General features: G+C 46.6%; 2 non-coding genes and 3 pseudogenes across 2 annotated transcripts; all 5 read right to left on the reverse strand.

Moving 5' to 3' along the window:
• Positions 1 to 966: 966 nt before the first annotated feature.
• On the reverse strand, positions 967 to 1,085 carry LOC147104106 (5S ribosomal RNA; annotated as a pseudogene).
• Positions 1,086 to 3,514: 2,429 nt separating this feature from the next.
• LOC147104107 (5S ribosomal RNA) lies at positions 3,515 to 3,634 on the reverse strand (annotated as a pseudogene).
• Positions 3,635 to 6,065: 2,431 nt separating this feature from the next.
• Positions 6,066 to 6,184, reverse strand: LOC147104108 (5S ribosomal RNA). The gene has a single exon (XR_015072481.1). It is a non-coding gene; the product is annotated as a 5S ribosomal RNA (ribosomal RNA).
• A 2,419-nt stretch (positions 6,185 to 8,603) lies between these two features.
• On the reverse strand, positions 8,604 to 8,723 carry LOC147104109 (5S ribosomal RNA; annotated as a pseudogene).
• Positions 8,724 to 11,152: 2,429 nt separating this feature from the next.
• LOC147104110 (5S ribosomal RNA) lies at positions 11,153 to 11,271 on the reverse strand. Its single transcript, XR_015072719.1, has one exon. It is a non-coding gene; the product is annotated as a 5S ribosomal RNA (ribosomal RNA).
• Between the last annotated feature and the right edge of the window lie 1,912 nt (positions 11,272 to 13,183).

Raw genomic sequence — 13,183 nt, forward strand, 5'->3', positions numbered from 1 at the left:
TGGAACACAGGAGGCTGAGGCGAGACCTAATTGAGGTGTGTAAAATTATGAGGGGCCGAGATAGAGTGGATAGGAAGGACCTATTTCCCTTAGCAGAAGGGTCAATAATAGATTTCAAGTAATTGGTAGGAGGTTTACAGGGAATTTGAGGAGACATTTTTTCACCCAGTGAATGGTGGGGGTCTGGAATGCACTGCCTGAAAGGGTGGTAGAGGCAGAAACCCTCATCACGTTTAAAAAGTACTTGGATATGCACTTGAACTGCCGTAACCTACAAGGCTACGGACCAAGTGCTGTAAAGTGGGATTTGGGTGGATTGCTCTTTGTCGGCTGGCACGGACAAGATGGGCCGAATGGCCTCCTTCTGTGCTGTAAATTTCTATGATTCTGCCTGATCATGTGACATCTGCCCACACGACTTCTACAAATGTTATTACATTGTAGCCAGGATTGTTTAGTTTCCAATTCCGCCCATTTTGAAGCCAGGTCTCCGTTATAGCTACTATTGCATAACCCCATGTGGCAACTTGCGCCTGCAACTCGTCAATCTTATTTGTAACACTCCTCGCATTAACACACATGCATTTCAACAGCATGCTAGTTGGCTTTGCTTTTTTCCTGAATTTAACTGCTGCTCTTTCTACATTCTTCTTTGTTCTGTTGCTGTTTGTCCCTCCGAGTTTTCTATGCACCTTGTCTCTCCTCTCTGCTGCTGTGTCCTGGTGGCCCTCCGCCAGTGTGTGTATTTTGGCTATCTTATTTTCTTCTTCTGCTTATTTCGGCCCTGTGTCTGGAGCCCCTTGCATTTGTGTAGCAGCAGGAGAATGTGCAGCGAAGAAATGGTCAAAGGAAAGCGAGAGAGAGAGAGAGAGAGAGAGAGAGAGCAGCAAAAAGGATGTTGATTGATTAAGAGCAGTGTGTGCGCGTGTGTGTGCAAAACGTTGAGCAGCCTGTGGCGGCAGCAAAAGCCTACTGCATCTGGTGTTCCCAGGCGGTCTCCCATCCAAGTACTAACCAGGCCTGACTCTGCTTAGCTTCCGAGATCAGACGAGATCGGGCGTATTCAGACTAGTATGGCCGTAGGCATATGCTGGCTGGCTTTCTCTTTACTTAAAGCTGTCGCCCATTTTTTTCTCTTCTTCTACACATTCATACAAGTATTCAACACTCAATTTACATTTACAAGTTTTACTCCTCCCGCAACCCCCCCACCCCCCCTCCACCTCTTCTTGCTGCTCTGCCTCCCACACAAACAAACTACAAGCCCAACCCTTCATTGCCTTCTATTCAAATATTACATCAAATAAACATGCTCAAACACCAAGTCTTAAGGGCTGTAGCATCTTTCAAACTGGACAAATACCCAGGCCCGCATCAAATCTATCCCACACTCTTAAGAGAAGTAAGACACCAAATAGCACAGGCTCTCACCATCATTTTACAATCCTCTCTGGCTACAGGTGTGGTGCCCGACCACTGGAGGACTGCTAACGTGCTACCGTTCTTTCAAAAGGGAGAGAGGGATAGACCGCATAATTACAGGCCAGTCAGCCTAACCTCGGTGGTGGGAAAATTATTGGAAAAAGTTCTGAGGGACAGGAGAAATCTTCATTTAGAAAGACACGGATTAATCAGGGACAGTCAGCATGGATTTCTTAACGGAAGGTCGTGTCTGACTAACGCAATTCAATTTTTCGAGGAGGTAACAAGGAGGGTCGATGAGGGTAGTGCCTTTGATGTAGTCTATATGGATTTTAGCAAGGCTTTTGATAAGGTCCCGCATGCCAGATTGGTCACGAAAGTAAAAGCCCATGGGATCCAAGGCAAAGTGGCAAGTTGGATCCAAAATTGGCTCAGAGGCAGGAAACAAAGGGTAATGGTCGAAGGGTGTCTTTGTGACCGGAAGGCTGTTTCCAGTGGGGTTCCGCAGGGCTCACAGAATCACAGAAACCCCACAGTGCAGATAGAGGCCATTTCGGCCCATCGAGCCTGCACCGACTCAGTACTGGGCCCTTTGCTTTTTCTGGTATATATCAATGATTTGGATTTGAATGTAGGAAGTATGATTAAGAAGTTTGCAGATGATACAAAAATTGGCCGTGTGGTTAATAATGAAACAGAATGCTGTAGACTGCAGGAAGATATCAATGGACTCGTCTAGTGGGCAGAACAGTGGCAAATGGAATTCAGTTGGAATACACAATAAATGGTAGGACACTGAGAAATGCAGAGGATCAGCGGGACCTTGGAGTGCATGTCCACAGATCCCTGAAGGTAGCAGGACAGGTAGATAAAGTGGTTAAGCAGGCATACGGGATACTTGCCTTTATTAGCCGAGGCGTAGAATATAAGAGCGGGGAGGTTATGCTTCAACTGTATAAAACACTAGTTAGGCCGCAGCTAGAGTGCCGCGTGCAGTTCTGGTCACCACATTACAAGAAGGATGCGATTGCACTAGAGAAGGTGCAGAGGAGATTTCCGAGGATGTTGCCTGGGCTGGGGAATTTTAGTTATGAGGAAAGATTGGATAGGCTGGGGTTGTTTTCTTTGGAACACAGGAGGCTGAGGCGAGACCTAATTGAGGTGTGTAAAATTATGAGGGGCCGAGATAGAGTGGATAGGAAGGACCTATTTCCCTTAGCAGAAGGGTCAATAATAGATTTCAAGTAATTGGTAGGAGGTTTACAGGGAATTTGAGGAGACATTTTTTCACCCAGTGAATGGTGGGGGTCTGGAATGCACTGCCTGAAAGGGTGGTAGAGGCAGAAACCCTCATCACGTTTAAAAAGTACTTGGATATGCACTTGAACTGCCGTAACCTACAAGGCTACGGACCAAGTGCTGTAAAGTGGGATTTGGGTGGATTGCTCTTTGTCGGCTGGCACGGACAAGATGGGCCGAATGGCCTCCTTCTGTGCTGTAAATTTCTATGATTCTGCCTGATCATGTGACATCTGCCCACACGACTTCTACAAATGTTATTACATTGTAGCCAGGATTGTTTAGTTTCCAATTCCGCCCATTTTGAAGCCAGGTCTCCGTTATAGCTACTATTGCATAACCCCATGTGGCAACTTGCGCCTGCAACTCGTCAATCTTATTTGTAACACTCCTCGCATTAACACACATGCATTTCAACAGCATGCTAGTTGGCTTTGCTTTTTTCCTGAATTTAACTGCTGCTCTTTCTACATTCTTCTTTGTTCTGTTGCTGTTTGTCCCTCCGAGTTTTCTATGCACCTTGTCTCTCCTCTCTGCTGCTGTGTCCTGGTGGCCCTCCGCCAGTGTGTGTATTTTGGCTATCTTATTTTCTTCTTCTGCTTATTTCGGCCCTGTGTCTGGAGCCCCTTGCATTTGTGTAGCAGCAGGAGAATGTGCAGCGAAGAAATGGTCAAAGGAAAGCGAGAGAGAGAGAGAGAGAGAGAGAGAGAGCAGCAAAAAGGATGTTGATTGATTAAGAGCAGTGTGTGCGCGTGTGTGTGCAAAACGTTGAGCAGCCTGTGGCGGCAGCAAAAGCCTACTGCACCTGGTGTTCCCAGGCGGTCTCCCATCCAAGTACTAACCAGGCCTGACTCTGCTTAACTTCCAGAGATCAGACGAGATCGGGCGTATTCAGACTAGTATGGCCGTAGGCATATGCTGGCTGGCTTTCTCTTTACTTAAAGCTGTCGCCCATTTTTTTCTCTTCTTCTACACATTCATACAAGTATTCAACACTCAATTTACATTTACAAGTTTTACTCCTCCCGCAACCCCCCCACCCCCCCTCCACCTCTTCTTGCTGCTCTGCCTCCCACACAAACAAACTACAAGCCCAACCCTTCATTGCCTTCTATTCAAATATTACATCAAATAAACATGCTCAAACACCAAGTCTTAAGGGCTGTAGCATCTTTCAAACTGGACAAATACCCAGGCCCGCATCAAATCTATCCCACACTCTTAAGAGAAGTAAGACACCAAATAGCACAGGCTCTCACCATCATTTTACAATCCTCTCTGGCTACAGGTGTGGTGCCCGACCACTGGAGGACTGCTAACGTGCTACCGTTCTTTCAAAAGGGAGAGAGGGATAGACCGCATAATTACAGGCCAGTCAGCCTAACCTCGGTGGTGGGAAAATTATTGGAAAAAGTTCTGAGGGACAGGAGAAATCTTCATTTAGAAAGACACGGATTAATCAGGGACAGTCAGCATGGATTTCTTAACGGAAGGTCGTGTCTGACTAACGCAATTCAATTTTTCGAGGAGGTAACAAGGAGGGTCGATGAGGGTAGTGCCTTTGATGTAGTCTATATGGATTTTAGCAAGGCTTTTGATAAGGTCCCGCATGCCAGATTGGTCACGAAAGTAAAAGCCCATGGGATCCAAGGCAAAGTGGCAAGTTGGATCCAAAATTGGCTCAGAGGCAGGAAACAAAGGGTAATGGTCGAAGGGTGTCTTTGTGACCGGAAGGCTGTTTCCAGTGGGGTTCCGCAGGGCTCACAGAATCACAGAAACCCCACAGTGCAGATAGAGGCCATTTCGGCCCATCGAGCCTGCACCGACTCAGTACTGGGCCCTTTGCTTTTTCTGGTATATATCAATGATTTGGATTTGAATGTAGGAAGTATGATTAAGAAGTTTGCAGATGATACAAAAATTGGCCGTGTGGTTAATAATGAAACAGAATGCTGTAGACTGCAGGAAGATATCAATGGACTCGTCTAGTGGGCAGAACAGTGGTAAATGGAATTCAGTTGGAATACACAATAAATGGTAGGACACTGAGAAATGCAGAGGATCAGCGGGACCTTGGAGTGCATGTCCACAGATCCCTGAAGGTAGCAGGACAGGTAGATAAAGTGGTTAAGCAGGCATACGGGATACTTGCCTTTATTAGCCGAGGCGTAGAATATAAGAGCGGGGAGGTTATGCTTCAACTGTATAAAACACTAGTTAGGCCGCAGCTAGAGTGCCGCGTGCAGTTCTGGTCACCACATTACAAGAAGGATGCGATTGCACTAGAGAAGGTGCAGAGGAGATTTCCGAGGATGTTGCCTGGGCTGGGGAATTTTAGTTATGAGGAAAGATTGGATAGGCTGGGGTTGTTTTCTTTGGAACACAGGAGGCTGAGGCGAGACCTAATTGAGGTGTGTAAAATTATGAGGGGCCGAGATAGAGTGGATAGGAAGGACCTATTTCCCTTAGCAGAAGGGTCAATAATAGATTTCAAGTAATTGGTAGGAGGTTTACAGGGAATTTGAGGAGACATTTTTTCACCCAGTGAATGGTGGGGGTCTGGAATGCACTGCCTGAAAGGGTGGTAGAGGCAGAAACCCTCATCACGTTTAAAAAGTACTTGGATATGCACTTGAACTGCCGTAACCTACAAGGCTACGGACCAAGTGCTGTAAAGTGGGATTTGGGTGGATTGCTCTTTGTCGGCTGGCACGGACAAGATGGGCCGAATGGCCTCCTTCTGTGCTGTAAATTTCTATGATTCTGCCTGATCATGTGACATCTGCCCACACGACTTCTACAAATGTTATTACATTGTAGCCAGGATTGTTTAGTTTCCAATTCCGCCCATTTTGAAGCCAGGTCTCCGTTATAGCTACTATTGCATAACCCCATGTGGCAACTTGCGCCTGCAACTCGTCAATCTTATTTGTAACACTCCTCGCATTAACACACATGCATTTCAACAGCATGCTAGTTGGCTTTGCTTTTTTCCTGAATTTAACTGCTGCTCTTTCTACATTCTTCTTTGTTCTGTTGCTGTTTGTCCCTCCGAGTTTTCTATGCACCTTGTCTCTCCTCTCTGCTGCTGTGTCCTGGTGGCCCTCCGCCAGTGTGTGTATTTTGGCTATCTTATTTTCTTCTTCTGCTTATTTCGGCCCTGCGTCTGGAGCCCCTTGCATTTGTGTAGCAGCAGGAGAATGTGCAGCGAAGAAATGGTCAAAGGAAAGCGAGAGAGAGAGAGAGAGAGAGAGAGAGAGAGCAGCAAAAAGGATGTTGATTGATTAAGAGCAGTGTGTGCGCGTGTGTGTGCAAAACGTTGAGCAGCCTGTGGCGGCAGCAAAAGCCTACTGCACCTGGTGTTCCCAGGCGGTCTCCCATCCAAGTACTAACCAGGCCTGACTCTGCTTAGCTTCCGAGATCAGACGAGATCGGGCGTATTCAGACTAGTATGGCCGTAGGCATATGCTGGCTGGCTTTCTCTTTACTTAAAGCTGTCGCCCATTTTTTTCTCTTCTTCGACACATTCATACAAGTATTCAACACTCAATTTACATTTACAAGTTTTACTCCTCCCGCAACCCCCCCACCCCCCCTCCACCTCTTCTTGCTGCTCTGCCTCCCACACAAACAAACTACAAGCCCAACCCTTCATTGCCTTCTATTCAAATATTACATCAAATAAACATGCTCAAACACCAAGTCTTAAGGGCTGTAGCATCTTTCAAACTGGACAAATACCCAGGCCCGCATCAAATCTATCCCACACTCTTAAGAGAAGTAAGACACCAAATAGCACAGGCTCTCACCATCATTTTACAATCCTCTCTGGCTACAGGTGTGGTGCCCGACCACTGGAGGACTGCTAACGTGCTACCGTTCTTGCAAAAGGGAGAGAGGGATAGACCGCATAATTACAGGCCAGTCAGCCTAACCTCGGTGGTGGGAAAATTATTGGAAAAAGTTCTGAGGGACAGGAGAAATCTTCATTTAGAAAGACACGGATTAATCAGGGACAGTCAGCATGGATTTCTTAACGGAAGGTCGTGTCTGACTAACGCAATTCAATTTTTCGAGGAGGTAACAAGGAGGGTCGATGAGGGTAGTGCCTTTGATGTAGTCTATATGGATTTTAGCAAGGCTTTTGATAAGGTCCCGCATGCCAGATTGGTCACGAAAGTAAAAGCCCATGGGATCCAAGGCAAAGTGGCAAGTTGGATCCAAAATTGGCTCAGAGGCAGGAAACAAAGGGTAATGGTCGAAGGGTGTTTTTGTGACCGGAAGGCTGTTTCCAGTGGGGTTCCGCAGGGCTCACAGAATCACAGAAACCCCACAGTGCAGATAGAGGCCATTTCGGCCCATCGAGCCTGCACCGACTCAGTACTGGGCCCTTTGCTTTTTCTGGTATATATCAATGATTTGGATTTGAATGTAGGAAGTATGATTAAGAAGTTTGCAGATGATACAAAAATTGGCCGTGTGGTTAATAATGAAACAGAATGCTGTAGACTGCAGGAAGATATCAATGGACTCGTCTAGTGGGCAGAACAGTGGCAAATGGAATTCAGTTGGAATACACAATAAATGGTAGGACACTGAGAAATGCAGAGGATCAGCGGGACCTTGGAGTGCATGTCCACAGATCCCTGAAGGTAGCAGGACAGGTAGATAAAGTGGTTAAGCAGGCATACGGGATACTTGCCTTTATTAGCCGAGGCGTAGAATATAAGAGCGGGGAGGTTATGCTTCAACTGTATAAAACACTAGTTAGGCCGCAGCTAGAGTGCCGCGTGCAGTTCTGGTCACCACATTACAAGAAGGATGCGATTGCACTAGAGAAGGTGCAGAGGAGATTTCCGAGGATGTTGCCTGGGCTGGGGAATTTTAGTTATGAGGAAAGATTGGATAGGCTGGGGTTGTTTTCTTTGGAACACAGGAGGCTGAGGCGAGACCTAATTGAGGTGTGTAAAATTATGAGGGGCCGAGATAGAGTGGATAGGAAGGACCTATTTCCCTTAGCAGAAGGGTCAATAATAGATTTCAAGTAATTGGTAGGAGGTTTACAGGGAATTTGAGGAGACATTTTTTCACCCAGTGAATGGTGGGGGTCTGGAATGCACTGCCTGAAAGGGTGGTAGAGGCAGAAACCCTCATCACGTTTAAAAAGTACTTGGATATGCACTTGAACTGCCGTAACCTACAAGGCTACGGACCAAGTGCTGTAAAGTGGGATTTGGGTGGATTGCTCTTTGTCGGCTGGCACGGACAAGATGGGCCGAATGGCCTCCTTCTGTGCTGTAAATTTCTATGATTCTGCCTGATCATGTGACATCTGCCCACACGACTTCTACAAATGTTATTACATTGTAGCCAGGATTGTTTAGTTTCCAATTCCGCCCATTTTGAAGCCAGGTCTCCGTTATGGCTACTATTGCATAACCCCATGTGGCAACTTGCGCCTGCAACTCGTCAATCTTATTTGTAACACTCCTCGCATTAACACACATGCATTTCAACAGCATGCTAGTTGGCTTTGCTTTTTTCCTGAATTTAACTGCTGCTCTTTCTACATTCTTCTTTGTTCTGTTGCTGTTTGTCCCTCCGAGTTTTCTATGCACCTTGTCTCTCCTCTCTGCTGCTGTGTCCTGGTGGCCCTCCGCCAGTGTGTGTATTTTGGCTATCTTATTTTCTTCTTCTGCTTATTTCGGCCCTGTGTCTGGAGCCCCTTGCATTTGTGTAGCAGCAGGAGAATGTGCAGCGAAGAAATGGTCAAAGGAAAGCGAGAGAGAGAGAGAGAGAGAGAGAGAGCAGCAAAAAGGATGTTGATTGATTAAGAGCAGTGTGTGCGCGCAAAACGTTGAGCAGCCTGTGGCGGCAGCAAAAGCCTACTGCACCTGGTATTCCCAGGCAGTCTCCCATCCAAGTACTAACCAGGCCTGACTCTGCTTAGCTTCCAGAGATCAGACGAGATCGGGCGCATTTAGACTAGTATGGCCGTAGGCATATGCTGGCAGGCTTTCTCTTTACTTAAAGCTGTCGCCCATTTTTTTCTCTTCTACGCATTCATACAAGTATTCAACACTCAATTTACATTTACAAATTTTACTCCTCCCGCAACCCCCCACCCCCCCTCCACCTCTTCTTGCTGCTCTGCCTCCCACACAAACAAACTACAAGCCCAACCCTTCATTGCCTTCTATTCAAATATTACATCAAATAAACATGCTCAAACACCAAGTCTTAAGGGCTGTAGCATCTTTCAAACTGGACAAATACCCAGGCCCGCATCAAATCTATCCCACACTCTTAAGAGAAGTAAGACACCAAATAGCACAGGCTCTCACCATCATTTTACAATCCTCTCTGGCTACAGGTGTGGTGCCCGACCACTGGAGGACTGCTAACGTGCTACCGTTCTTTCAAAAGGGAGAGAGGGATAGACCGCATAATTACAGGCCAGTCAGCCTAACCTCGGTGGTGGGAAAATTATTGGAAAAAGTTCTGAGGGACAGGAGAAATCTTCATTTAGAAAGACACGGATTAATCAGGGACAGTCAGCATGGATTTCTTAACGGAAGGTCGTGTCTGACTAACGCAATTCAATTTTTCGAGGAGGTAACAAGGAGGGTCGATGAGGGTAGTGCCTTTGATGTAGTCTATATGGATTTTAGCAAGGCTTTTGATAAGGTCCCGCATGCCAGATTGGTCACGAAAGTAAAAGCCCATGGGATCCAAGGCAAAGTGGCAAGTTGGATCCAAAATTGGCTCAGAGGCAGGAAACAAAGGGTAATGGTCGAAGGGTGTTTTTGTGACCGGAAGGCTGTTTCCAGTGGGGTTCCGCAGGGCTCACAGAATCACAGAAACCCCACAGTGCAGATAGAGGCCATTTCGGCCCATCGAGCCTGCACCGACTCAGTACTGGGCCCTTTGCTTTTTCTGGTATATATCAATGATTTGGATTTGAATGTAGGAAGTATGATTAAGAAGTTTGCAGATGATACAAAAATTGGCCGTGTGGTTAATAATGAAACAGAATGCTGTAGACTGCAGGAAGATATCAATGGACTCGTCTAGTGGGCAGAACAGTGGCAAATGGAATTCAGTTGGAATACACAATAAATGGTAGGACACTGAGAAATGCAGAGGATCAGCGGGACCTTGGAGTGCATGTCCACAGATCCCTGAAGGTAGCAGGACAGGTAGATAAAGTGGTTAAGCAGGCATACGGGATACTTGCCTTTATTAGCCGAGGCGTAGAATATAAGAGCGGGGAGGTTATGCTTCAACTGTATAAAACACTAGTTAGGCCGCAGCTAGAGTGCCGCGTGCAGTTCTGGTCACCACATTACAAGAAGGATGCGATTGCACTAGAGAAGGTGCAGAGGAGATTTCCGAGGATGTTGCCTGGGCTGGGGAATTTTAGTTATGAGGAAAGATTGGATAGGCTGGGGTTGTTTTCTTTGGAACACAGGAGGCTGAGGCGAGACCTAATTGAGGTGTGTAAAATTATGAGGGGCCGAGATAGAGTGGATAGGAAGGACCTATTTCCCTTAGCAGAAGGGTCAATAATAGATTTCAAGTAATTGGTAGGAGGTTTACAGGGAATTTGAGGAGACATTTTTTCACCCAGTGAATGGTGGGGGTCTGGAATGCACTGCCTGAAAGGGTGGTAGAGGCAGAAACCCTCATCACGTTTAAAAAGTACTTGGATATGCACTTGAACTGCCGTAACCTACAAGGCTACGGACCAAGTGCTGTAAAGTGGGATTTGGGTGGATTGCTCTTTGTCGGCTGGCACGGACAAGATGGGCCGAATGGCCTCCTTCTGTGCTGTAAATTTCTATGATTCTGCCTGATCATGTGACATCTGCCCACACGACTTCTACAAATGTTATTACATTGTAGCCAGGATTGTTTAGTTTCCAATTCCGCCCATTTTGAAGCCAGGTCTCCGTTATAGCTACTATTGCATAACCCCATGTGGCAACTTGCGCCTGCAACTCGTCAACCTTATTTGTAACGCTCCTCGCATTAACACACATGCATTTCAACAGCATGCTAGTTGGCTTTGCTTTTTTCCTGAATTTAACTGCTGCTCTTTCTACATTCTTCTTTGTTCTGTTGCTGTTTGTCCCTCCGAGTTTTCTATGCACCTTGTCTCTCCTCTCTGCTGCTGTGTCCTGGTGGCCCTCCGCCAGTGTGTGTATTTTGGCTATCTTATTTTCTTCTTCTGCTTATTTCGGCCCTGTGTCTGGAGCCCCTTGCATTTGTGTAGCAGCAGGAGAATGTGCAGCGAAGAAATGGTCAAAGGAAAGCGAGAGAGAGAGACAGAGAGAGAGAGAGAGAGAGCAGCAAAAAGGATGTTGATTGATTAAGAGCAGTGTGTGCGCGTGTGTGTGCAAAACGTTGAGCAGCCTGTGGCGGCAGCAAAAGCCTACTGCACCTGGTATTCCCAGGCAGTCTCCCATCCAAGTACTAACCAGGCCTGACTCTGCTTAGCTTCCGAGATCAGACGAGATCGGGCGCATTCAGACTAGTATGGCCGTAGGCATATGCTGGCTGGCTTTCTCTTTACTTAAAGCTGTCGCCCATTTTTTTCTCTTCTACGCATTCATACAAGTATTCAACACTCAATTTACATTTACAAATTTTACTCCTCCCGCAACCCCCCACCCCCCCTCCACCTCTTCTTGCTGCTCTGCCTCCCACACAAACAAACTACAAGCCCAACCCTTCATTGCCTTCTATTCAAATATTACATCAAATAAACATGCTCAAACACCAAGTCTTAAGGGCTGTAGCATCTTTCAAACTGGACAAATACCCAGGCCCGCATCAAATCTATCCCACACTCTTAAGGGAAGTAAGACACCAAATAGCACAGGCTCTCACCATCATTTTACAATCCTCTCTGGCTACAGGTGTGGTGCCCGACCACTGGAGGACTGCTAACGTGCTACCGTTCTTTCAAAAGGGAGAGAGGGATAGACCGCATAATTACAGGCCAGTCAGCCTAACCTCGGTGGTGGGAAAATTATTGGAAAAAGTTCTGAGGGACAGGAGAAATCTTCATTTAGAAAGACACGGATTAATCAGGGACAGTCAGCATGGATTTCTTAACGGAAGGTCGTGTCTGACTAACGCAATTCAATTTTTCGAGGAGGTAACAAGGAGGGTCGATGAGGGTAGTGCCTTTGATGTAGTCTATATGGATTTTAGCAAGGCTTTTGATAAGGTCCCGCATGCCAGATTGGTCACGAAAGTAAAAGCCCATGGGATCCAAGGCAAAGTGGCAAGTTGGATCCAAAATTGGCTCAGAGGCAGGAAACAAAGGGTAATGGTCGAAGGGTGTCTTTGTGACCGGAAGGCTGTTTCCAGTGGGGTTCCGCAGGGCTCACAGAATCACAGAAACCCCACAGTGCAGATAGAGGCCATTTCGGCCCATCGAGCCTGCACCGACTCAGTACTGGGCCCTTTGCTTTTTCTGGTATATATCAATGATTTGGATTTGAATGTAGGAAGTATGATTAAGAAGTTTGCAGATGATACAAAAATTGGCCGTGTGGTTAATAATGAAACAGAATGCTGTAGACTGCAGGAAGATATCAATGGACTCGTCTAGTGGGCAGAACAGTGGCAAATGGAATTCAGTTGGAATACACAATAAATGGTAGGACACTGAGAAATGCAGAGGATCAGCGGGACCTTGGAGTGCATGTCCACAGATCCCTGAAGGTAGCAGGACAGGTAGATAAAGTGGTTAAGCAGGCATACGGGATACTTGCCTTTATTAGCCGAGGCGTAGAATATAAGAGCGGGGAGGTTATGCTTCAACTGTATAAAACACTAGTTAGGCCGCAGCTAGAGTGCCGCGTGCAGTTCTGGTCACCACATTACAAGAAGGATGCGATTGCACTAGAGAAGGTGCAGAGGAGATTTCCGAGGATGTTGCCTGGGCTGGGGAATTTTAGTTATGAGGAAAGATTGGATAGGCTGGGGTTGTTTTCTTTGGAACACAGGAGGCTGAGGCGAGACCTAATTGAGGTGTGTAAAATTATGAGGGGCCGAGATAGAGTGGATAGGAAGGACCTATTTCCCTTAGCAGAAGGGTCAATAATAGATTTCAAGTAATTGGTAGGAGGTTTACAGGGAATTTGAGGAGACATTTTTTCACCCAGTGAATGGTGGGGGTCTGGAATGCACTGCCTGAAAGGGTGGTAGAGGCAGAAACCCTCATCACGTTTAAAAAGTACTTGGATATGCACTTGAACTGCCGTAACCTACAAGGCTACGGACCAAGTGCTGTAAAGTGGGATTTGGGTGGATTGCTCTTTGTCGGCTGGCACGGACAAGATGGGCCGAATGGCCTCCTTCTGTGCTGTAAATTTCTATGATTCTGCCTGATCATGTGACATCTGCCCACACGACTTCTACAAATGTTATTACATTGTAGCCAGGATTG

This window comes from Somniosus microcephalus, chromosome 19 (assembly GCF_052327205.1).
Source record: "Somniosus microcephalus isolate GS21.2 chromosome 19, FLI_Smic_1.0, whole genome shotgun sequence".
Classification (NCBI taxonomy): Eukaryota; Metazoa; Chordata; class Chondrichthyes; order Squaliformes; family Somniosidae; genus Somniosus; species Somniosus microcephalus.